Source organism: Ipomoea triloba, chromosome 1, assembly GCF_003576645.1.
Source record: "Ipomoea triloba cultivar NCNSP0323 chromosome 1, ASM357664v1".
Classification (NCBI taxonomy): Eukaryota; Viridiplantae; Streptophyta; class Magnoliopsida; order Solanales; family Convolvulaceae; genus Ipomoea; species Ipomoea triloba.
Window position 1 is genome coordinate 27,332,209 of NC_044916.1, and position 26,586 is coordinate 27,358,794.

The 26,586-nt window shown below is 34.5% G+C and overlaps 1 long non-coding RNA gene and 1 other non-coding gene across 2 annotated transcripts; both read left to right on the forward strand.

Annotated features, from left to right (window-relative positions):
- The first annotated feature begins 1,486 nt into the window (after positions 1 to 1,486).
- LOC116023234 lies at positions 1,487 to 2,212 on the forward strand. The gene is made up of 3 exons (XR_004099388.1): positions 1,487 to 1,531; positions 1,627 to 1,730; positions 1,867 to 2,212. It is a non-coding gene; the product is annotated as an uncharacterized LOC116023234 (long non-coding RNA).
- A 9,803-nt stretch (positions 2,213 to 12,015) lies between these two features.
- On the forward strand, positions 12,016 to 12,092 carry LOC116002551. The gene has a single exon (XR_004094499.1). It is a non-coding gene; the product is annotated as a small nucleolar RNA snoR28 (small nucleolar RNA).
- Positions 12,093 to 26,586: the final 14,494 nt, after the last annotated feature.

A 26,586-nucleotide genomic window follows, 5' to 3' on the forward strand; every position in this document is an offset into this window, starting at 1 on the left:
ACCTTTTGTGATTTAGGGGTCGTTAGTAAATAGAAAAATGTAGGATTTTCTGAAAAAAAAAAAAAAAAAAAAACAGAGAATTGGAGAAGTGGAAGAATGAAAATGGAAAACTTGTTTACTAAAATTAATTCTCAAACATAGCTTTCCACCTCCATTCTTTCATTTGTGTATAGTTTTGGAGAAAGCTAAATTGGAGTTCTTCATTTGGAGAACTGGGAAAAACACGGGTGAAAAGTTCTATGCTAACCTGGAGGTTTTTTTTCAAAACCTGCTTGGTGACTCACTTCTTCCTTGCTTTTTTTGTATTGCCTATTCTCCTCTTATTATTATTATTATTATTATTATTATTATTATTATTATTTTCTTTATTATTATCATTATAATTATTTTCTTTATTATTATCATTATTATTGTTATTATTATCTTTATTATCATTATCATTATTATTATTATTATATCTTTATTATTATTATTATTATTATTATTATTATTATTATTATTATTATCTTTTTTATCTTTATTATTATTATTATTATTATTATTATAATATCTTTATTATTATTATTATTATCTTTTTTATCTTTATTATTATTATTATTATTATTATTATTATCTTTATTATTATCATTATCATTATTTTCTTTATTATTATCATTATTATTATTATTATTATTATTATTGTTATTACTATTTTTATTATTATTATTATTATTATTTTTATTATTTTATTATTGTTGTTATTATTATTATTATTATTATTATCTTCTTTATTATTGTTATTATTATTATTATTATTATTATTATCTTTATTATTTTTATTTTTATTATTGTTATTATTATTATTATTATTATTATTATTATTATTATTATTATTATTATTATTATTATTATCTTTGTTGTAGAAATGTACAAATGCTATATGCCTATATGGGAGGATTGTATTTAATAAAATAAAAAAATTAGAGAAATGAAAAATTGGAGGAAGGGAGAAATGGAAAACGGGAGGAATGGATAAGGAAACTGGAGAAATGGAGAAATGGAAAACTGGAAATGGAAAAACAGAGAAATGAAGTAAACGACCCCTTATACTCTTTGATTAATGAATTTGAGCTTCTCTAAATGTTAGATGTGTTTACTGTATAGTGCTAGATTCTATGTTTGATTTCTCTATTAATTACCATTGGCTGTTTTTGAAATTACTGTATAGGGTTGTGTTTACCGTATAGGATCAATGTCAACATTCTTTAGGGGGGTCTGTTAGTATTCTCTTTAGTTAATTTTGTTTATCCACATTTGAATGCCTAATTATGTGATCCCTCTATCTGTTTTTCCCTTTTCTGATGGTTTAAGTTAACAGATGCATGAAATCAATGTATTTCGGAATGATATCGTATGATTCATAGAAAGCTAACATTTACTTTTTTAATGCAATTGAGTACAAGGTGCATTCATATAACCGTAATGGCTTATGTGTGTTGGGTTTTATGGATGATCACTACCCGGTTCAAAGTGCTTTTCACTGCTAAATCAGGTAATATATTTTCTCTTGTTGATTTTTGTAATTTTTGTGAGAGATGTTTCATTTCATCAAGTGCTGATTTTTATGTGCACTTTTTATATTTATAGGGCGTGGATGAGTACCAAAAACTTTTGGTGACACATGGAGATCTGCTCAATCTGATAGTACTCGACAATGGCCTTACTTATTTGAAGCTCTAAATAAATTTCAGGTGTCTAGTTAGTTCATTTTTCTTATTACCAGATTAATGTCATCAGTGATAACTAATTTCATCTTGAACCCTTTGCTTGATTAATTTATATCACTTGCTGATAAGCTTAAGTTCCTTTCCTTTCTTAATCTTTCAGGATCCTGCGGAAGCTGACAAGCTGTTGAAAATTCAACGGGAGTTGGATGGAACAAAAATTTTTCTTGTGTAAGTAATGTGCTGTAATTTTATTTTCTTTCTCATTTACAATCTATGTCCTAGTTGATCTGTAATGCTTTCTGTTGGTTTCTTACAAGCTAACTGTTAACCTATCAGTTCTCTGTGATGCTAGGAAGGGCTGACATTAGTTACATTGTGTTATTTTCTGATTGCCACAATTATTAATATTAGAGGAAATTCATGTTACAGAACAACTAGAAATGCTTTTGGTATTTGAGTTTTATTTTGTCAGATAAAAATTTATATTGCATCATATTTTTACAAGGCAGAAGCTCTTCCTGACCCCTTTGCCTTTTTAATTGTAAGAATGAGTTAATACCACAGCACTTGTTGAGAACGTGGTGAGAAGCTTGACAGTTTGGTTGAGAAGAGTTAAGATCTCATTCAGCTTCGCAGGTACTAATGTCATTCAATTATACTCCACAGTTGTAATAGATTTTTGTTGATTACCAATAATCTTAAACAACAACGGAGTGGAATGGAGTTTATAAAATGATTTTCAAAATTTTTAATTATCCTCTTTAGTTTAGAAAAGGATTTTCAAGATTTTGAAATACTGTTTTTAGTTTATAAATGGACAATAATGGAATGGAATGGAGTTTATAAAATGATTTTTAAAATTTTTAATTACCCTCTTTAGTTTAGAAAAGGATTTTCAAAATTTTGAAACACTCTTTTTAGTTTATAAATGGATTTTTAAAATTTTCAAGTACTCTCTTTAGTTTTTTATAAGTGGATTTCAGTCCTTTTAATTGCTAACATGATTTAAGTACTCTCTGTAGCACCAATGCCCACTGCTTCAACAAGCCAAATTCTTGGAAATAATGAATGCTTGGAGCCATACACTTCCAACATTTACAGCCGCAGAGTGCTAAGGTTTCTTTGCCCACCAGATTATGTTAGTTCACATTTCAGTTTGCTGCCTATCCAATTCTAACTACTGTTGTATTTTGACAATGGTGATTTGTTGTGGTAAACAAACTTACAAACATCTTCTTCATGACTTAACTGAGATGGGTCTTTGGTCACCACTTAAGAACCAGATTATATACGAGGTTGGATCTGTGCAGAAAATCCCTGAAATTCCTGACGGGCTTAAATTAATCTACAAGTAATTTTCTCATCCATTTTTTTCCTTCATATTCTTCTTTCTATTCATTGGCTAATACAGAGTATAATGTACTCATGTTAGGACTGTGTGGGAGATCAAGCAAAGGACTTTGGTTGATATGGCTGCTGATCATGGATGCTACATAGACCAGAGCCAAAGCCTTAATATCCATACGGACCAACCCAATTTTGGAAAGCTTACTTCCATGGGTGTGACTACAATATGAAGGTTAAAATGATTTCAGTTTTATGTTTTTATCCCATTTTACGTTAAATGATGCTTGTAAACTCATTGTTAGGGTCAAACTTATTTATTTTTTCGGGTAGAGTTGAGTTATGAAAATAATGGCGGAGTGGCAACTTTTCTCTCCTTTAGCCTAAAAGTGTTCCTGAAAGTGTGGTATGATTAACATTCTCTCCAAGCTAGTTTTTCTCCATGATTTATTCTATGCAACTCATACGCATGATAAGTTGATTATTCATTGTTGAAGCGACATTATAGTAAATAGAAAGAGAAAGCTCTGATTGAAGTGTGAATTTGATATATTGTGGCAAACTCTATATATCAAAAGCATACATTTATCGTGAATTTCATGACAATGTATAGGCCATCATCACTTAAGGTATTTCTTTCTTTTTATTATTATTAATTATTAATGTTAAATATTAGGAAGATAATGGATATCGTAACAAACACTAAAAATTATAAGAGTTGTGGTATATTATATAATTTGACAAAATTGGACCCATTCCTTCAATTTTGTTAAATTATAAAATGTACCACATCCTTTACAATTTTAAGCATCTAACATTGTTACGATTCACTGATAGATTTTTTTCTTAAAAATTATTAAGAAATTATCGTTCAAGACAATCATAAGAAATTGGTACATTATATTCTTTAATTTGACAAAAACTGAAGGAATGGGTTCAGTTTTGTCAAATTATAAAAAGTATATTTTCCTATCATATTTTTAGTTTTTGACATTCTTACCATCAACTGATCAACACTAAAGTGGATCCTTAGTAGGATAAGTTTGGACCTGGTGATTCTTGCTATTGGATGTTGCTCTTGCGTACAATTTAAATTAAAGATTTATCAAGAGAGACGGAGGTCAGTTCACCCAATCCTTTTGAACTTAATGAGAACATATCTTCAAATGCATATAGTTTTTTGTTATAACTTTCTAAGATTTTACCAAAAACAATGTTTTTAAAATTAATTTCTAGGACAACCTTTTGGTGCTTTTGAACTTAATGAGAACATATCTTCAAATGCATATAGCTTTTTGTTATAACTTTCTAAGGTTTTACCAAAAACAATGTATATTTAAAATTAATTTCTAGGACAACCTTTTCGGGAGGATGTAAATGGGATGAGGGTAGCATAACATCTAACCTAAAATCTATAGGCATCCAAAATATTTGAACTTTTTTCATGCCATTTATTTTACTCAACATGTCTTATTTTTCCTCTTCAACTCCTTTCTTATTTCCTTCTATTTTTCATCTTCTTGATCCTTCTTATCATTCCACTCCCCATTTTTGCTTCTTAATTTTCTTCTTCTCTTTCCCATCTTCCTTATCCGTTCTTTCTTTCTTTCCTTCTGTTTTCTTTCATGTTCTCCATCCTTTCATACTCACTCTCATTCTCATCCCTTCTCGTTTTTTCTTTGTTGACCTTCTCACTCTCTGTCTCTATCTTTTTTCCTTTTCATTCTCCAAACTCCTTTTTTTCACACCCTTGTTTTTTTTGTTTCTCTTCTTCTTCTTTCTCCTATTGTCCTCCTCCTTTTGCTTTCAATCTTTTATCCTCATTCACTTCTTCTTTTTGTTCTCTTTCTTCTTTTCGCTACTTCATTTTCACCCTCATCCTTCATTATTCATATTCTTTCATCTTCTGTTTTTTCCTAGTTTTTTTCTTCCTATTTTTCTTCCAGCTCTATCTCCTCGTTGTTTTTAGTCTACTGCTACTATTTTTTTCTTCTCCTTCTTGTCCTCATATGCATTCTCTTTATTCTTATTAGAATACTCTCTGTTTTTCTACTTCCTTTTCTTCTTCTTCTTCTTCTTCTTCTCTTTCTCATCTTTCTCTCATTTTCTCTCTTTTTTTCTTCTTTTATTCACTTTTTTTTTCCTTCATGTTATCGTCTCTTTTTTTTTTCTCGTTATATTTGACTTCAAATTCTTCATTCCTCATCTTTTCGCCTTTCTTCTCATTTCTTAACCTACTACTCTGCTCTCTTTTTCTTCTCTTTTTCGTTCTAATATTCATCTTCTTGTTCTTTCTTTTTATTCCACCCCCTATTTTTGCTTCTTAATTTTCATCTTCTCTTTCCTATCTTCCTTATCCGTTCTAACTCACTCTCATTCTCATCTCTTCTCGTTTTTCTTTGTTGACCTTCTCTCTCTGTCTCAATCTTTTTTTTTTCTCCAAACTCCTTTTTTTCACTCTCTTGTCTTTTTGTTTCCTCTTCCCCTTCTTTCTCCTTTTGTTCTCCTCCTTTTGCTTTCAATCTTTTATCCTCTTCCACCACCTTCTCCTTTTTGTTCTCTTTATTCTTCTAGTTTATCTTTCTCGTCATTTTCACCCTTATTCTTCATTATTCATATTCCTTCATCTTATATTTTTTGCTAGTTTTTTTCTTCCTATTTCTCTTCTAGCTCTTTCTCGTTTTATTTTAGTCTACTGCTACTCTTTTTTTTATTCATGTTCTTAACCTCATATTCATTCTCTTTCTTCTTATTAGAATACTCTCTTTGTTTGTACTTCCATTTTTTCTTCTTCTTCTTCTCTTTCTCATCTTCCTCTCATTTTCTCTCTTTTTTCTGCTTCTATTCACTTCTTTTTTCCTTCATGTACTCCATCGTCTCTTCTTTCTTTCTTTTTTTTTCGTTATCTTTTACTTCAAATTCCTCAATTTTCATCTTTTTGCCTTTGTTCTCATTAACCTATTACTCTAGTCTCTTTTTCTTCTCTTTTACGTTCTAATATTCATCTTCTTGTTCTTTCTTTTTATTCCATCCCTTATTTTTGCTTCTTAATTTTCTTCTTTTGTTTCCCATCTTCCTTATCTGTTTCTCTCTTTCTTTCCTTCTTTTTTCCTTCATGTTCTCCATCCTTTCTTACTCACTCTTATTTTCATCGTTTTTTCTTTGTTGACCTCTCTCTCTCTGTCTCTATCTTTTTCCTTTTTTATTCTCCAAACTCCTCTTTTTCAATCCCTTGTCTTTTTGTTTCTCTTCCCATTCTTTTTCCTTTTGTCCTCTTCCTTTTGCTTTCTATCTTTTGTCCAACTGCCTTGTTTTTTTTTCTCTTCCTATTTTTCTTCTAGCTCTTTCTTGTTTTTTCTAGTACTGCTAATCTTTTTTTCTTCTCCTTCTTGCCCTCATATTCATTTTCTTTCTTCTTATTAGTACTCTCTTTTCTTATTTCCTTTTCTTCTTCTTCTCTTTCTCATCTTCCTCTCATTTTTTATCTCCTTTTTTTCTTTGATTCACATCTTTTTTCCTTCATGTTTTCCATTGTCTCTTTTTTTTTTTCGTTATATTTGACTTCAAATTCTTTATTCTTCATCTTTTCGCCTTTCTTCTCATTCTTAACCTACTATTCTACTCTCTTTTTCCTTTTTCTTCTCCAAACCTCTCTTTTTCACTCTCTTGTCTTGTTGTTTCCTCTTCCCCTTCTTTCTCCTTTCATTCCCCTCTTTTTGCTTTCAATCTTTTATCATCTTCCACCATGTAAAGTTCTATGAATCACACTTCCCTTTTTCAATAAAAAAAATCCTTCTGCAGATGCTCCTGAACCTACTTCTGGAGTAAATGATGTTTCTGGACTGAATGCTTCCAATGAAATTTTATCTCAAGAGGTCGGCGACTCTACAAAACATAGCAGCTCATCATCTCAGCAGCAGTCTTTTGATGAAATACCCAGGACCAGCCATGAAAATTCTCAGGCATGGTTCTGCCCCGCATGAACCAGATCACACAACCAAGACGTTCTAATAGGCAGCGACATATCCCTAGCAGGCTCCAAGATTACTTGTGTGATGCTGTTGTCAACAGGGGCTCATCTGTGCATCATCTGTCAAAGGTCATAGCCTTTGACGCCTTATCTCCATCACATAAGGCTTTCTCCATGGCTGTGACATCAATAGATGAACCAAAGACGTATAACCAAGCCATCAAAGACCACCACTGGAAGGAAGCTATGAATGCAGAAATCCAAGCACTGCAAGATAACAACACTTGGGAGTTAACCACTTTACCTGCTGGAAAAACACCAATAGGGTTGTAAATGGGTATACAAAGTGAAATTTAAAGCAGACAGTTCAGTCGAAAGATACAAGGCACGTCTTGTCGCGAAAGGATATACTCAACAACTAGGGGTTGACTACATCGAAACATTCTCGCCAGTTGCTCGAATCACTACAATTCGGACCTTCTTAGCTACAACAGCTTCCAAAGGTTGGTACATTTACCAATTAGACATAAACAATGCGTTTCTGCATGGTGATTTAACAGAAGAAGTTTATATGCACTTGCCTCCCAGGTTTCAAAGTGAATCACCAATCAAGTTTGTAGGCTGTTCCGTTCTCTTTATGGTCTTAAACAAGCTAGCCATCAATGGAATGCCAAGTTGAGTACTGCCCTATCTAGCATGGGATTTATACAATCCAAGGCTGATCCATCACTGTTTACAAAAGGTCAAAGTAACAGTTTCGTCGCTGTCCTTGTGTATGTCGACGACATACTAGTCACAAGCCCCAACCTAAGCATGATTGAGGACCTCAAAGCATTTCTGGATAAGGCTTTCAAAATTAAAGACTTGGGAATACTATGCTACTTCCTAGGGATTGAAGCAAAAATGGATGATTCGGGTTTGAATTTGTGCCAAAGGAAATATGCTCTTGACATTTTATCCGAGGCTGGTTTTCTTGAATGTAAACCGGTAAACACTCCGATGGTACCTGGTTATCAGCTTCATCATAATGATGGTGCAGCTCTCAGTGATGTTAGTGTATATAGAAGACTTGTTGGCCGCTTGTTGTACCTCACAGCCACAAGACCAGACATTTCTTACGCGGTCCAACAACAAAGCCAATTCATAGATGCTCCAACTGATAAACATTTAAGTGCCGCTCACAGGGTGCTTCGATACATCAAAAGCGCACCTGGACAAGGGTTGTTCTACCCCAAGGGTAGTGCTTTACAGCTCAATGTCTTCTCAGATTCAGACTGGGCCACATGTGTAGAGACGCGACGTTCTATAACTGGCTACTGTGTCTTCCTTGGATCCGCCCTTATATCTTGGAAATCAAAGAAGCAAGCAACAGTATCTCGATCCTCATCCGAAGCAGAGTATCGAGCACTAGTGTCTTCAGTCTGTGAAGTTCAATGGATCACATTCTTATTGACAGACTTGCAGACACCCATGCAGAAGCCAGCGGTCATATTCTGTGACAACAAATCAGCAATAGCTATGGCCGAAAATAATGTCTTTCATGAACGAACAAAACATATTAAGATAGACTGTCACCTTGTTCGGGAAAAGGTTTCTCATGGTTTGATTAAACTCATGCCAATCTCATCAGCAAACCAAGTAGCAGATGGCTTGACAAAACCTCTTCCTATTACTCTGTTTAGAACATTTACATCTAAGTTGGGCATCCAGGACCTGTATGCGCCACCTTACGGGGGGTGTTGGAGAATAAACATAGCAGCAGTGAAGAAAGAAGAAAATCTTAAGGGCTTTGTGGTCTTTCCATTTGTTTTCTATTTTGTTATAACCACTAACCACTTTCTATTTTGTTATAAACATTTTTCCCGGCATGCTTCTGAACTGTATCTCTGAACATAATGAATGAAACCAGTTAGATATTTTCTCACCTCTCTCGTCTCTCTACTTCGCCACAACTTCAGTCACACCACCTTCTCCTTTTTATTCTCTTTATTCTTTTTGTTTATCTTTCTCGTAATTTTCACCCTTATTCTTCATTATTCATATTTCTTCATCTTATGTTTTTTCTTCCTATTTTTATTCTAGCTCTTTCTCGTTTTTTTAGTCTAATGCTACTTCCTTTTATTCCTGCTTCTTCTCCTCTTTCTCATCTTCCTCTGAATTTCTATCTCCTTTTCTCCTTTTATTCACTTCTGTTATCTTTTACTTCAATTCCTCATTCTTCATCTTTCTACCATTCTTCTCATTTCTTAACCTACTACTCTACTCTCTTTTTCTTCTCTTTTTCATTCTAATATTCATCTTCTTGTTCTTTCTTTTTATTCCACCCCCTATTTTTGCTTCTTAATTTTCTTCTTCTCGTTTTTTCTTTGTTGATTTTCTCTCTCTCTGTCTCTATCTTTTTTCGTTTTTATTCTCCAAACTCTTCTTTTTCACTCTCTTGTCTTTTTGTTTCCTCTTCCCCTTCTTTCTCCTTTTGTTCTCCTCTTTTTGCTTTCAATCTTTTATCCTCTTCCACCTTCTCCTTTTCATGTTCTCTTTATTCTTTTTGTTTATCATTCTCGTCATTTTCACCCTAATTCTTCATTTTAAATATTCCTTCATCTTCTGTTTTTTTCCTTTTTTTTTCTTCCTCTTTCTTCTAGCGCTTGTTTTTTTCTTCCTATTTTTCTTCTAGCTTGTTCTCGTTTTTTCTAGTCAATGCTACTCTTTTTTTCTTCTCCTTCTTGTCCTCATATCCATTCTCTTTCTTATGATTAGAATACTCTCTCTTTTCCTATCTTCTCTATCTCCTTTTCTTCTTTTATTCACTTCTTGTTTCCAAATGTTCTCCAATGTCTCTTTTTTTTTTCCGCCTTTCTTCTCTTTTCCTATCTTCTCTATCTCCTTTTCTTCTTACTTCAAATTCTTCATTCTTCATCCTTTTTCTTTTCGCCTTTCTTCTCATTTCTTAACCTACTACTCTACTTCATTATCTGTTTCTCACGCTCATTCTCATCATCCCTTCATGAATTTTAGAAAATCCTCAATTTGATAAGTATGTGACCTTAGAAAACATATTAGTGGTTAGTTTGATCTACTTCTTTCCTTTTTTTTTTTCTTACTCACTCTCATTCTCATCATCCCTTCTCTTTTTTGTCTCTTATCTTTTTTGTTTCTCTTCCCCTTCTTTCTCCTTTTGTCCTCCTCCTTTTGCTTTTTATCTTTTATCCTCGTCCATCTTATTCTTTTTGTTCTCTTTATTCTTTTCGTTTATCTTTCTCGTCATTTTCACCCTCATTCTTCATTATTCATATTCATTCATCTTTGTGTTTTCCTAGTTTTTTTTCTAACTCTTTCCCCTCGTTTTTTTAGTCTACTGCTACTGTTTTTCTCTTCTCTTTCTTAAACTCATATTCATTCTCCTTACTATCGTTTTATTCTCTTTTTCGTTCTAATATTCATCTTGTTCTTTCTTTTTATTCCGCCCCCTATTTTTGCTTCTTAATTTTCTTCTCCTCTTTCCCATCTTCCTTATCTGTTTCTCTTTCTTTCCTTCTTTTGTCCTTCATGTTTTGCATCCTTTCTTACTCACTATCATTCTCATCCCTTCTCATTTTTTCTTTGTTGACCTTCCTCTATCTTTTTTCCTTTTTATCCTCCAAACTCCTCTTTCTCATTCTCTTCTGTCATCACTCTCATTCTCTTCACTAATAATTCGCATACTATTTTCCATTCATTACTCTTTATAATTCTTATAATTCTTGTGATTTTCTCTTCTTTTTTTTTATTATATTCCTCATCATCCTCCTTTATCTTTTTTTTAGTTTTTCCTTATTGTTATCCGGTGATGACAGGATAAAATACTGTCCATCCATGAGATGTTTGGGTTATTATTAACTGATATGTGCATAGATTCTCAATTTATAATCAAATTATGAAATAGGCTGTTGGTTGTAGAAATACCCATTTTTGAATAAGAATCCAAATCAGCCCTATGTGGAAAAATTGAAAATGTTGCAATGTTTGGAAAAAAGGGAAGATATTTTGTGAAACTGTTTGCTATCCTTGCATTACTTCTCTTTTGATATCTAGGCCTTGTTAGGAGAAGCGTTCTTTATATGCACCAGAGAAAGGAGTACGATGTGATTGGATTTACAGGATAGCAAAAATGTTGGCTCAAAGTTGGAATTCAGGTAGATGATGACTTTGCTGAAGGGATTTAAAGTTTGGGACAAGGTATGTTACACTATCAATATTTTCTTTATCAATAAAATCAGTGTTTATGATGTTAATCATGGGGACCAACCGAGGTCCTTACCTGATGTTAAGGAGATAAAGAAAGGTGCTATTGATATAACTGAAAGAAAGGGAGCTCCAGCTTGAAACACAGTTTTAGGATCATGCCATGGTATTTGCTACATCTTTTTAGCCTAATGTTACATAACTCAAGCTTGTCCTTAATTACAATAACCACTAAAATGATGCATCATATGCATGCAAAACTTGCTTTTAGATGTGGTTTCTGACTTTATGTTGTATGATTGTAAACCTCGAGAGGGAAATAATATTGGAGTGGGAATTAGAATCTGTATGCAAAATTTAGGAGTAGCAATAAGAAGAGAGCTCTATCGAACGAATGACTTTGCGGATGCTGAGGTAATTTTCTTAAATACTTGCTCTGGTGGGTGTTTGTAATTGTTTTCCTAATTTTCTTTTGCTTCTCCTGGCTTTTGTTTTCAGATTACCATTTGTATCTTGTTTCCCATTGCATACTTGTTATCATGAATGAAGAGCATTGATTGATGATTTAAGATTAAGATTTTGTTATGTTGATTTAGATCTGACACCTGACACTTGATAATTCACCAAAGCAGATACCAAATCCAAGAGCATTGAGCATTTTAAGTGGAACATCTTTTATGGAAGAAAAAGATACATCCAACTTTTAGTCTTCTAATGATTCTCTTCTGTAGATGGAATCTATCATCAGACATTGCTACATTATGACTCCAAAAGAATTTTCCAGATGACGTTTTTCTATGTGAATATGAATATGATATAACTGGCATAGTTTCAAGCGTATTGTAGACATTGATGATGGCGAAGAGGTAATATCTCATTGAAAAACAAATGTTTATTAAGATTATATTATATCAATATTGGCTTGAATTTTGCTGTAATTGAGGTTCTTATGTATGCAATAGGATTGTGAGGAAGCTGAGAGTGCTAGGGAGTGGAATTCTGCTGAAGCTTTTGGCTCAGATAGTGAAGATGATGTAGAATATGAAGAGGAGAATAATCATAATTTATTGAATAGAAGACATTTACCAACTCATCCATTGGCCGTGGTATGCTTGCATTTATAAAGCTCAATACTTGATATAGCCCAAAGAAGAAGACTAATTGCTTCTCTATCATTACTGTAGAATTCACAAAAGGGGCGAATTTTCGAACTTCAAAAAATAGGAGCAAAGAAAATACCAGAGAATGTAAGATCCCACAAGTTGACAGAACTTGAAAAAGCAAAAGCAACACTTCTTCTGGCAACTCTCCCCAAGTAAAATTATATGGTTTTCAGGTTATTTATGAAGCATTAAATGGACATAGAGTTGGTTGGAAGAAAGCTCTTAAGCTCTTAAATGAGAGATTCTTAAATGAAACTGAGCGTGTCAAAGAGGATAACCGCCCCTGTATTCTTCTTATTGATGAACTTGATCTTCTAGTAACCAGGAACCAATCGGTAATTATGATCATCAGAATTAGCCTACATTAGGTTTCTGTAAGCCTGGAAATTGTATATCACTATATCCATCATTCTTTCTCCTCTAATGACAGGTCCTGTACAACATTCTTGATTGGCCTACTAAGCCACATTCAAGACTAACTATTATAGGTGCGAGCATATATACCTTTCTGTGTTTCTCCCCATATGGAAAATGCTTATTGCGATAAAATATGTAACTGCTCTTTTATTTATTTATTTATTTTGGCTAATTTAGGAATAGCAAATACTATGGATCTTCCTGAGAAGTTACTTCCTCGTATTTCAAGTCACATGGGCATACAAAGACTATGCTTTGGTCCCTACAACTACTAGCAACTTCAAGAGATAATTTCAACTCGCCTAAATGGAATAAATGCCTTTGAAAAGCCTGCAATTGAATTTGCTTCAAGAAAGGTCTCATTAATGNAAAGCCTGCAATTGAATTTGCTTCAAGAAAGGTCTCATTAATGTGTTTGACATCTTATTATTCTTCAGAGTTGATTGTAGAAACTTATCATTTTATTGTGCATTTTGTATATAAAATCAGGTGGCAGCTGTTTCAGGTGATGTTCGTCGTGCATTGGAAATATGTATACGTGCTGCATAACTTGCAGATTACCGTGTTAAGAAAGTTCACTTTTCTGCAGTAGGTTTGATTTTGACCACTTAATTTGTCATGTTTTATGTTGTGATAGTTTCATATCTATAATATAGGTGTGGGGAATTCCATTGATGTGATCTTTTATATTTTCAGGAAAGGTACTAGTTGGAATGGCTGATGTTGAAGCAGCTATTCAGGAAAAATGTTCCAGGCTCCTCATATTCAAGTGAGTCAAGAATATATGGATTCTTCCTTCTCTTAAATTGTGCTATCTGAATTTTGACTGGTACCCACACTTGTTCAATACTAATTCTTCCTTACCCAAAATCAGTTGTTAGTTAATAAGAGAATAATATAGAGTGAGTATTTAAGTGTGTTTATTGACTTCTTGGAGCTGTACAGTTTACTATCTATACAGAGTAATGAAGGAAAATAACCACACATTCAAACTCAAGAAATCCTAGGCTAGGAGTTAATCTCTCAACCTCCTATTAATCTCTCTAACACTCTTCCTCAAGCTGGAGCATAGATATTGATCATGCCCAACTTGTTACAAATATACTCAACTCTACTTCTACCCAGCCATTTCTTAAACAAATTAGCCAATTGATCAGCACTCCGAACATGCACAACTGAGGTCATCCCCTGTTGCACTTTCTCACGAATGAAATGATAATCCACCTCAATATGCTTGGTCCCTCGTGAAATACAAGGTTATTTGTGATATGTATTGTGGCACTATTGTTACCCCACAACTTATTAAGTAACATCACTTGTATACCAACTTCCTCAAGAATATTACGCACCAAGTTACCTCGCACGTTGCGTGAGCCATAGCCCTATACTCTTACTCTGCACTAGACCGTGCTACAACATTGTGCTTCTTACTTTTCCATGCAACCAAATTACCCCCCACAAACACACAGTACCCCATAGTAGACTTCCTGTCACTTGGTGACCTAGCTCAGTCTGCATCAGAGAACGCCTCAATCCCCATGTGTCCATGGTTCGCATACAAAATCCCTTTCCTGGGAGCACTCTTCAGTTACTTTACAATCCGAACTGCCGCTTTCCAATGGGCCTATGTAGGTGACTCCATAAATCAACTTACCACACTCACAGGAAACGAGATATCCGGGTGAGTAATTGTGAAATAATTCAATTTTCCTACCAACCTTCTATATGCTTTGGATCATCAAAGGTTTCCCCTCCCCAGCTNAGGTGTCACAAGGCTTTGAGCCTAGTAACCCGGTATCTTCAAGTAAATCCAATACGTACTTCTTCTGTGAAAGGAATATTCCCGCTCCGGGACCGATTTACCTCAATGCCTAGAAAATACTTCAACAGCCCCAGATCTTTAGTTGTGCAACTCGTCTTTAAGGAAAGACTTAAGGGCACAAATCCCTTCGGCATCATCTCCTGTGATCACTATATCATTGACATACGCTATTAATAGAATACATTTATTGTCAGTATGTTTAAAAAACACAATATGATCACAACCACTCCTATTCATGCTAAATTCAACAATTGTACTACTAGACCTTTCAAACCATGCCTGCGGAGACTGCTTTAGGCCATACAACGACTTCTTCAATTTACATACTAGACTCTCCCTGAGCAACAAACGCAGGTGATTGCTCTATGTAAACCTCTTCAGTTAACTCTCTGTGTAGGAAGGCATTTTTCACATCTAATTGATAGAGAGGCCAATTATTAGCAGCAGCTAACGAGATAAAAATACGAACAGACGTTAACTTAGCCACTAGAGAAAACGTTTTTGTATAGTCAACACCATACGTTTGTGCATAGCCCTTTGCTACCAAGCGTGCTTTCAACCGAGATATAGAACCGTCAGGGTTTGTTTTGACCACATAAACCCACTTACACCCAATGGGAACCTTACCATCCAGTAGAGGAACAAGGTCCCACGTCTGGTTATCCTCGAAGGCTGCCATTTCTTCCCCCATAGCCATCTTCCATCCATCATGAGACAAGGCTTGACACAGGGTTCTTGGAATAGAGACTGAATCTAGTTGAGACAAAACCACAAGAGGACACTGACAAACAATTGTATGACACAAAAGAAGAAATAGAATGGCGACAACTTCGTTTACCTTTTCGATGAGCAATGGGAAGATCTAGGTCTGTTGATGAAGATTGTGGCAGGGGAGCAGTCACTGGTGGAGCTTGTGGAACACCAACATCTCTTGGTCGCCTAGAGTAAACTTGGGTAACTGGAGCCCTTTGAGCAGCCTGAACTAAAGACGATGGAAGGGTTATTGTACAGGTAAGGAAATCTTCTTCTGCCGTAGAAATAGAACTATACTCAAAATAAGCATGGGTACATTCATAGAATAAAGTATTTTCAAAGAAAGTGACATCCGTTGAAACCAAATAGCGGCAAAACTCAGGAGAATAACACTTATACCCTTTTTGAGTCGGAGAATACCCCAAAAGCGATTTGCGATCAAGTTTACCCTGTTGTGGACGCATATCTTGTACAAAGTGTGTACAACCAAATATTTTTTAGGGAAGGAGAAAAAACAGTTTTGATTGATTTACAATACCACATGGATTTTGGCCCTGAAGAACAGTAGAAGGAAGTCTATTGATTAGATAACATTTGTATGTATGGCATCTGACCAAAACATTTTTGGAACCTTCATTTGAAATAGTAAGGCGTGGGCCACCTCCAACAGATGGCGGTTTTTCTGTTCTGCCACACCATTCTGTTGAGGAGTACGGACACAAGAGGTTTGGTGTATCATCCCATTCTGGGCTATATAGGAAAAAAACTGGTTTTGAAAATAATCTGTTGCATTATTGCTTTTTAAAATTCGGATAACCTTATAATCTGTTGCATTATTGCTTTTTAAAATTCGGATAACCTTATTGAATGTTGCATTATTGCTTTTTAAAATTCGGATAACCTTATTGAATTGGGTTTTCACCATGGCACAAAAATTGTAGAAAATATTAAACAACTCATCTCTAAACTTCATAAGATAGAGCCATGTATATCTAGAAAAATCGTCTAAAATATCTAAAACCATTTTTAGATGTCACACGACATGGGCCCCACACATCCAAATGAACTAATTGAAACAAAGACTCTACCTTGTTATTGACTTTAGGAGGATAGGGTACACAACAGTGTTTAGCAAGCTGACAAGACTCGCATTGTAAAGGAGACGAATTCTAAACTAGGACATAACCTCATCAACGTTGACAAGGATGGGTGACCATACCGACAATGCAACTAGAACGAAGATGTACTTCTCAAGAGACCGACCCGTTCAACCTCAAAAGACGAGATCTTAGCTTGTTCCAACACATACAGGTCGTCCACCTCCTTTCCCTTACAATAATCTTCTTTGTCAACAGATCTTGAAACAAACAATAACCAAGAAAGAATGTGACACAACAATTTATGGCACGAGTAATTTGGCTTATTGAGGGCAAATTAAATGGAAATTGGTGAATGTATAACACAGAGCGGTAAAGCATGAATGGCACCAGCATTGCCTTTATTGAAACGTTTATGTTGGTTTTACGACTGCACTAGAACCGTTTCGGCTGGCTAACACTACCGTATAAGTCTATAGAAATGGAAAACACTTATACTTGCATTAAATTTAGAGCCCTTACATTGTGACCCCAGAGGGGTACTTATACAAGAATAATAGGCTTAAGTAAAGAAATATGTAGGAATCGTGGCAAAAATAGCTTTAGAAAGGTTGTCAGGGCTATCTAAACCGCCACAGTAGTTGCTAAAATCTGGAATAGGAAAGGATCTCCAAAAATCTCCATAAATGTTGATTCCGTAGGTCACAGCCTTTCGCGGCGCACCTGGTCGAGCGTTGCTTCCCGACTAGCTGCGCAACTTGGGCAACTTCAGTCATTCGACCTAGGCCCCGAGTCGGTAAGGACTGGTTAGTCAGCGTGTTCCAGATACCGGGTCTCTTCGGGTCGGTTACCCCAATCGGGTGTATCCATCACTAATCCCTCACTTTCTCAAGCAAGAGGCAACTCAGGAAAATAATTCTCCAGATGAACCTCTCGCGGCGCACTGCTCAAGAGCAGGCAGTCGGCGCCTTGTCAATCTTGCAGTGTAGCTGAACACAATATTGCCTCNCAATGCGGCGTAATCATTGTGCCTCCTTGATTTTAGTCGATTACCTTTTTTGAAGAATAACCGTCCGATCTCTTCCCGCACTGCTACTCCTCTAAATATCATTCTCTTTTCCCCCTTTCTTCCTTTCAGTTTTCTTCCTCCCTGAATGCCATTGCTCCGTTTTTCAGCCATCTCATTTCTTCTCCAATCATCCCCCTTCGCTGTCCATCCACCCGTCGCCTTCTCCTCTTAAAGGTCAGATTCTTTTCTTATTCTCCTTTCGTCAAACTTCTTTTGGTCCTTCTTGCAATGTCGTCTTCCGTCCTTTCGTCTCCATCTTCGTCCCCTCGTCGCCAGGGCGATACTATTTTTTCGGCAGCCTCCTCTTCTTCTCGCCCGGTGACCGCCACTCAAACCATTTCCTTTGCCCGGATAATCGATAGAGATTAGGCTACTTTGAAAACTTGGAGTGGCCGGTCATCCCCTGCTCTTCCCTTTCTGCTATCGACTATAACCACGCTCGCCGATTGACTTAAAGTTTAGGCACCTAATTGACTTTTCCTTTAACGTTTGAGGGTGTATTTGATCTTTTTCCCGCTAAACTTATGAGCATAGGAATATAGGATTTGGCATTGGCAACCACGTTACTGAGACCCATATATCTGTACAGTGAAGAGGATATGTCAAAAGAGGTAATTTTGTCCCAGAAGAGGTTTGGGTGTGTAGACAGAGTTTACATAAAAGCAGGTGAAGATAAGAGTGGAAACAAAGATGTTGAGCAGTGGATGATACAAAGGAACCCTCCAAACGAAGTGATAGAGATTGCATGGGGTGACCACATGGTGATGATGTCTAGGCCTCTTCAGCTTTTCCTTCATCTTCTCTCCATTGCTCACACTTATCATTAAAACATTAAATAGTGTCTGATGATATGTTTGGTAAATTGGTATGTCTTATGCGTACGTGTTCTTGTAGAGGCAAAGGATTTGTACTCACTCTTAATATTTGTCAATTCAAATAAATGTGTGGCAACATCTAAAACATTCCATGTTGTTTGTTGAGTAAACAAAAGAATATATGGAATAAAATAATAGAAGCTGCTGAATTGTGCACACTATCAAGTAGTGACCAATTTGGTCTCACAAGGGATCTGTTAACTTTGAGCATAATCTTCAAACTACTGTTACTGAGTTTCAAACCTTATCTCTTTCCCAAATACTGCCTACTGAATCAGTGAACTAAGTTTCGTGCGTATCGCATATCTTGAATCAAATTTCTTAAATTGGTAAACCGTCATGCAGAAGATAGATCAACTCAATTTAGATCAAAATTTGAAGCAGAACATGGATCAACTTAATCTTTTAGAGATGGTATATTATGTACATTTTGTAATAAATAAATTTTATAGTGTTATACGTAACAATATTATAAATTTACTTTATACTTAATTAGTGACTAGTCAAAATAATTATTTAAGACGGTCTTAAATTTTATTTTATTTTTACGGTGTTTGAATGCACAACTAGAGAGTTATGGATGCACGACATTTAGTATAGGAATGCACGGCATTCTGTATAGGAATGCACAACTTCTAATAAGACTGATTTACCCCTAACATATATTTTATAATATTTTAAAGGGATTAGTTTACTTAATCCGCGCGATTTGTTCATTTTAATCTCAGCTTTGCATCATTCTAATTTAATGGTCTAGATTAGTCATCATGTTCTCACATTAAGGGTAGTTCTCGTGGGAGTACCTAAAACTTTAGATCGACACACCTTAAATTTCAACAAAAACACACCTTAAATTCTCATTGAAGAACTGACGCACCTTAAGCAATGAAACCACGCATCTAAAGAAGGAAAATCGTGCACTTTAAGAACGAAAATCACGCACCTTAACTACGCACTTTAAATTTGACCAATATAGAAAAATACCAAATTGCCACCACGTTTTTTTTTAAAAATAATTGTTAATACTGGACGTTGATTTTAGTACGATCAATAGCTCTCATCTCACTACACAATCGCACCTGAGTACACCATCCGCATTTGAGTCGTGTGTGTGTGTGTGAGAGAGAGAGAGAGAGAGAGAGAGGGTTCAGGGTTTTAGGTGAGAACAAGTTCCTATGTCAAAAGTAAGGACTTGTCAAAAGTAAGGACTTGTCTAATATATCTATTATTTAAGTAAATCAACAATTGAGAATTGCTGAAAAAGTGAAGATTCCTTAATAGAGGATGATGTAAAGTTTTCTCCTCTGTCCAGACTGACAGAAAATGAAGCTCAACTTCTTTTTCCTCCATCAACATCGATAGAGAAGTCTGACTTATCCTCAGTAAAGAATAATTTTTAAAGAAGTTAGTACATGTGGGAGTCCAAAACATTTTATTTTATAATTAAAAAATATTTTTGACATATCAAATAATATGTGTCAGTGTTAATCTTTGTGTGATTATGTTAACCTTGATAGGGAATATCCTTCAGGGATCGGGATCAGTAAGATCAGTCGAACCGAATGCATGGCTGCACTGGAACCCAGGCCGACCTGATTCGACCGGTAAAGATGCACTTCTCGACTATCCTTGTGAGCCGACCTAAGTGGCGTGAAGAACAACTCGCCCCACGTGCACAGTCCTAATTCCGCTCGACCAGGGGCCGGTGCATGCGCTCCACGTGCCTACCATGCCGAGGACTTATAATTTGTCCCCTAGCTACACTATACATGAAGAAGGAACTTTTGGCTATTTTCTAATAGTTAAAGAGAGCTCGGGAATCTCTAGCACACTGTTACGTTACTCGAGCTTAGTACCTCACTAAACCTGATTTTAGCCTACGTATTCTAGGTCGAACAAACCTCATCGTAGCATACTTTCTTATACGGTCAGTATTTACTCTATCAGGTTCTATTTTTGAAGGTGCATTGTGCTAAAGTGCTAAAATTGCAGTGAAGCACACCAGGAGAGTAGTTTCAATCAATAATTCATTTCCTGCGGAAGTGGCAACAAGAGAAAACATGGATCACGCTAATTAATAGAATTTTGTGTTGTAAAAATTATGCTTGGATACTATGTTTTTTTTTTGGAGAAAATGCTTTGGTACTATTTAGTTAGAGCGTTTCCTCTAAAATTGCTATTGCACCAGTTAATTTTATAAAAAATTATGCTACATGTCATAGTTATGCATTTTTGAAATATTTATTTTTTTTAAAAAAATGATAATATATATGCTAGGATACCGAATAATACTTGATAAATTCTCTTCAAAAAAAAAAAAAAGGAATAAGGGTCAAATAGACCACACTACACACAAAACTACAATTATGTCATCGAACTCCAAAAGATTGCAATTGAGTCCTTAAACTACACAAACTCATGCAATTAAGTCCAAATTGACCTATTTACCTATTATTGTGTTGACGTGGCGGTTAAATATTTTAAAATATTTTTTTTTATATAATTTTAATTAAAATAATTAAATAATAATAATAATAATAATAATTAAAAAATAATTAAAAAAAATAAAACAGAACTACCTGAGACGCGGAATCGGCTCCGGCAGTCTTCGTCCCCAGCCATGGAGACGTAGACCTTCGTCTCCATTGCCAGCCAGCCTTTGTCTCCCTGGCAGTGGAGACGAAGGCTGCCGGAGACGATCCGTCTATGACAGTTCTTCTGTTTTTTTTTTTAAATTATTTAATTAAAATTATTTAAAAATTTATTTTAAAAATTGATAGACGCCACGTCATCACAATTATAGGTAAACATGTCAATTTAGACTTAATTGCATGTGTTTGTGTAGTTTAGGGACCCAATTGCATTATTTTTGAGTTCGATAGTCTAATTGTAGTTTTGTGTGTAATTCAGTGGCTTATTTGGCCCTTATTCAAAAAATATATATATATATATATTAAACATTGAACTTTTCCCGCAAAGTACCTATGGTAACTAAGAACGGTAAAAGTTGAGGACTATTAGATTATAGAGGATTTCTAGGACTCACATTAGCCATTGATCTCATAAAATTAATGGGTAGATTTAGGTATTTTTTTAATTACTTGTTTTATTAAATCAGACAATTTTTCGTGTGTATATCAGGGTTTGAGGGTAGTTTTGTCTTTGTCAAGGGGTTTTAATTTTGGTACAACAGATTTTTCGAATTCCAAAACGAGGCAAATTATCGACTCTTCGGTTTCTTCTTGTTTTTGGAGAGTAATTTCATTGGCTGAGTTCGGCGGTTTCTTCGACGGTCTGTGGCAGCTTCTCGGCGATTGAGCGTGAGGATACACCGGCGCAGCGATGGCAGAGAGCAGTGGATCTCGACTTCGTTTGGAGAGGTCTGCTAGGGTGGCTGGTCGAGGTAGGTTATTATTTTTTTAAAAAAAATTCCGGATGCTAGGGTTGCGGGTTTGGTCCGGCGACATTGGTGTGTTGGTGCGGCGAGGGATGGGGTGGGAGGGTAGGGTTTCATGTGGCTGGTTTGTAGTTGTGGTTGTGGTGGGCGGGTTGTTTCCGGGGNTCGTAGCATACTTTCTTATACGGTCAGTATTTACTCTATCAGGTTCTATTTTTGAAGGTGCATTGTGCTAAAGTGCTAAAATTGCAGTGAAGCACACCAGGAGAGTAGTTTCAATCAATAATTCATTTCCTGCGGAAGTGGCAACAAGAGAAAACATGGATCACGCTAATTAATAGAATTTTGTGTTGTAAAAATTATGCTTGGATACTATGTTTTTTTTTTGGAGAAAATGCTTTGGTACTATTTAGTTAGAGCGTTTCCTCTAAAATTGCTATTGCACCAGTTAATTTTATAAAAAATTATGCTACATGTCATAGTTATGCATTTTTGAAATATTTATTTTTTTTAAAAAAATGATAATATATATGCTAGGATACCGAATAATACTTGATAAATTCTCTTCAAAAAAAAAAAAAAGGAATAAGGGTCAAATAGACCACACTACACACAAAACTACAATTATGTCATCGAACTCCAAAAGATTGCAATTGAGTCCTTAAACTACACAAACTCATGCAATTAAGTCCAAATTGACCTATTTACCTATTATTGTGTTGACGTGGCGGTTAAATATTTTAAAATATTTTTTTTTATATAATTTTAATTAAAATAATTAAATAATAATAATAATAATAATAATTAAAAAATAATTAAAAAAAATAAAACAGAACTACCTGAGACGCGGAATCGGCTCCGGCAGTCTTCGTCCCCAGCCATGGAGACGTAGACCTTCGTCTCCATTGCCAGCCAGCCTTTGTCTCCCTGGCAGTGGAGACGAAGGCTGCCGGAGACGATCCGTCTATGACAGTTCTTCTGTTTTTTTTTTTAAATTATTTAATTAAAATTATTTAAAAATTTATTTTAAAAATTGATAGACGCCACGTCATCACAATTATAGGTAAACATGTCAATTTAGACTTAATTGCATGTGTTTGTGTAGTTTAGGGACCCAATTGCATTATTTTTGAGTTCGATAGTCTAATTGTAGTTTTGTGTGTAATTCAGTGGCTTATTTGGCCCTTATTCAAAAAATATATATATATATATATTAAACATTGAACTTTTCCCGCAAAGTACCTATGGTAACTAAGAACGGTAAAAGTTGAGGACTATTAGATTATAGAGGATTTCTAGGACTCACATTAGCCATTGATCTCATAAAATTAATGGGTAGATTTAGGTATTTTTTTAATTACTTGTTTTATTAAATCAGACAATTTTTCGTGTGTATATCAGGGTTTGAGGGTAGTTTTGTCTTTGTCAAGGGGTTTTAATTTTGGTACAACAGATTTTTCGAATTCCAAAACGAGGCAAATTATCGACTCTTCGGTTTCTTCTTGTTTTTGGAGAGTAATTTCATTGGCTGAGTTCGGCGGTTTCTTCGACGGTCTGTGGCAGCTTCTCGGCGATTGAGCGTGAGGATACACCGGCGCAGCGATGGCAGAGAGCAGTGGATCTCGACTTCGTTTGGAGAGGTCTGCTAGGGTGGCTGGTCGAGGTAGGTTATTATTTTTTTAAAAAAAATTCCGGATGCTAGGGTTGCGGGTTTGGTCCGGCGACATTGGTGTGTTGGTGCGGCGAGGGATGGGGTGGGAGGGTAGGGTTTCATGTGGCTGGTTTGTAGTTGTGGTTGTGGTGGGCGGGTTGTTTCCGGGGTGAGTGTTAATTTTTTTTTAAAAAAAAATCGCCCCACAGGTTGGGGGTTTGGTCCAGCGACATTGATGTGTTGGTGCAGTGGGGGATGGGGTGGGAGAGTAGGGTTGCATGTGGCTGTTTTTTGTTGTGGTGGTGGTGGGCGGGTTGTTTCCCGCGGCATGCTGCTCCGGTGCAGCAGGGTGGTGGTGGTAGGGTTTGTGGGTATTTTTTTGGGATTTTTTTTTTCGAATTATTATTATTATTATTATTATTATTGGTTTCAGTGTGTTAGGATTGATGTTTTTTTTTTTTTTTTTTTTTTTGTAGTTTTTTGTTAGTTTTTTTTCGGCTTTTAGGTGTAAATGGCTACATGCTGCTGTATTTTGTGGGCTTTTGTTTTTTTTTTTCTTTTTCTTTTTCTTTTTCTTTCCGTATTCAATTTTTTCTTGCTTCCATGTTATCTGATTTCAGTAATTTTACATATAATAGAGCTTCTTTCACTGATGTTTTTAATCCAACCAATATAAACAGAACTGTGTTCTGGTATACTACAAGGAATAAACATCATGATTGACTTAACTTCATATGACCATATATGTGCAAAAATATTGGACATTTTACATTTTTGAAATCCATGTCGTCTTTAGCTATGCGAGTCTGGAACCAATTTTTTTGTCATGCTATTATTATATTGACAATTTCAAGCTTGATGAATAGATTTTCTCTACTATGTGAACTTAACAAGGTATTACTACTTTGACAGAATAATGGTCTGAACAGTAAAGCCATCTATATGTATTTATGTTGGAGCAAATACCAATTTTTGTCACAAGACTATTAGGAAAATGACAAATTTGGTCCACATGTTTAATTTCTACCAATTTTGGTCCACGACTATTGTTTTAGTACCAATTTTGGTCCCACGACTACTGCTTTAGTGCCAAAATTCATCGTACCAATCACCCATTCGTTTAAAATGTGCAGAAATTTAAAAATTTTTAAGGTATTTTCGTCATTTTCAACTCAATATTCCAATTTAAGCATGAATAAAGAGATTTACGCCTTAAGATCGGTCATAATTCACATTTCTCCTCCTCAAATTAAGGTAAAATGAGGAAGAAAACTACAAATTTTGATCGATCTTAGGATTTAAATCCATTTATTCATGTTCAAATTGGGATATTATGTTGAAAATAACGAAAACACCCTTAACAATTTTAGATTTTTGCACATTTTAAATAGATGGATGACCGACGCGATAAATTTTGGCACTAAAACAATAGTCGTAGATGAAAATTGGTACTAAAACTATAATCGTGGGACCAAAATTGGTAGAAATTAAACATGTGGACAAATATTAACATTTTGCTAATAGTCGTGGGACCAAAATTGGTATTTGCTCATTTATGTTGTAAGGATATGTGCTAGTTTATATATTTTTTTCAATTTGAAATTTAGATTACATGTATTACTGACCCAAATTATACGGATTCTAGTTTTAGTTTCTCGGTGTAAGTAGTTGCACTTAGAAGTTGATTCGCTTGTTCTTTATACTGGTGCCCTTTAAGTTTTCTGTTTCGATAAATCGAAGAATTATACCCTCCTAAGTTCTAAATCATTGTTACTGGTGGGCATGTATCTACTCTAAGTTACAGACCCTCCTCTCCATTTTCCCGCTGTTTTTTTCTCAAGGGAAGATATAGATATTGTATGGATTGATGAAATTGAAATAAATTTACATTCAGGTAACCTGGATTTCCATTTGTTGTAACTATCTCAGACCCTTACATTTTTACACTTACAATGACAAGTCAAACGAACTAGTTTTGTCCGAGGAGAATTTATGCATCAGTTGCTAAAGTGTTCATAATATTAGGTGAAGATAAGGATGTTAGCCAGGATTTTCAAGAATGGATGACTCCAAAGGAATCCTCCAAATGAAGTGAGAGAGATTGCAGGGTCTGATCACATGGCGATGGATCTCTAGGCCTGTCGAGCTTTTTGTTAATCTTCTCAGCATTGCTGACATGTATTGGCAAATTATATCATGGAACTTTCATGGTTCACATTATTTGTGTACTAAAAGTTCATTATTTGGTATACTATCAAATAATAGGCATATAGTACACAAATAATGTACATTAAAAAATGAACCTAATGTATTTAAAATACACTTTTATTATATTAAAAACTAGTGTTTTACCCGTGCGATGCACGGACAAAATTATATTATTATGAATTTAAATAGAAAATTTTAAAAATATATATAAATATTCTAAAATGTACAATATAATAATATAGTTGTAATTTAGTTGTAATTTCATATATTTGGTTAAGTATCATTTTCATAGCATATAAAATTTAAATTTAAATTTTGTATAATTAATATAGTCTCTAATAAATCATGTACACATTTAGATAAATTTATAGAAAAAAAAATTTACATAATTAATTTCATTTATGCCTAAGTGTATTTCATATATATTATAATTTTAAGAATATGAATAATAACTAAGAAAAATATATTTTAAAAAAAAGATGCAAATTTTAATTTTTGTATTACTAAATTTAAATTCAAATTGGATGCATTTCCTTAATGATTGTATAATACGTCGTATATGCAAATAATATTTATTATTATGTATATAGGCAAATTCTATAATATATATATCTAAATTCGAATCAAATGAAGTTATTTCAATTTTAATTTTTTAATTGAAATTCAAAACAAATAAAAAAAATTTAAAATATATATAATATTAAAATATTAAATTAAATATATTATTTCAATTATATGTATAAAAAAAATTTTGGTAAATTTTGGTAGAATTGTATATACCAAATTTAATATGTAGTAAATAAGGTGATTGGTGTTAATTAAGTTGATTAGCGTGTAGTATTTATTTTTATATAATAGCTATAGTAATACAGAAAGTATGTAGATTTATATAG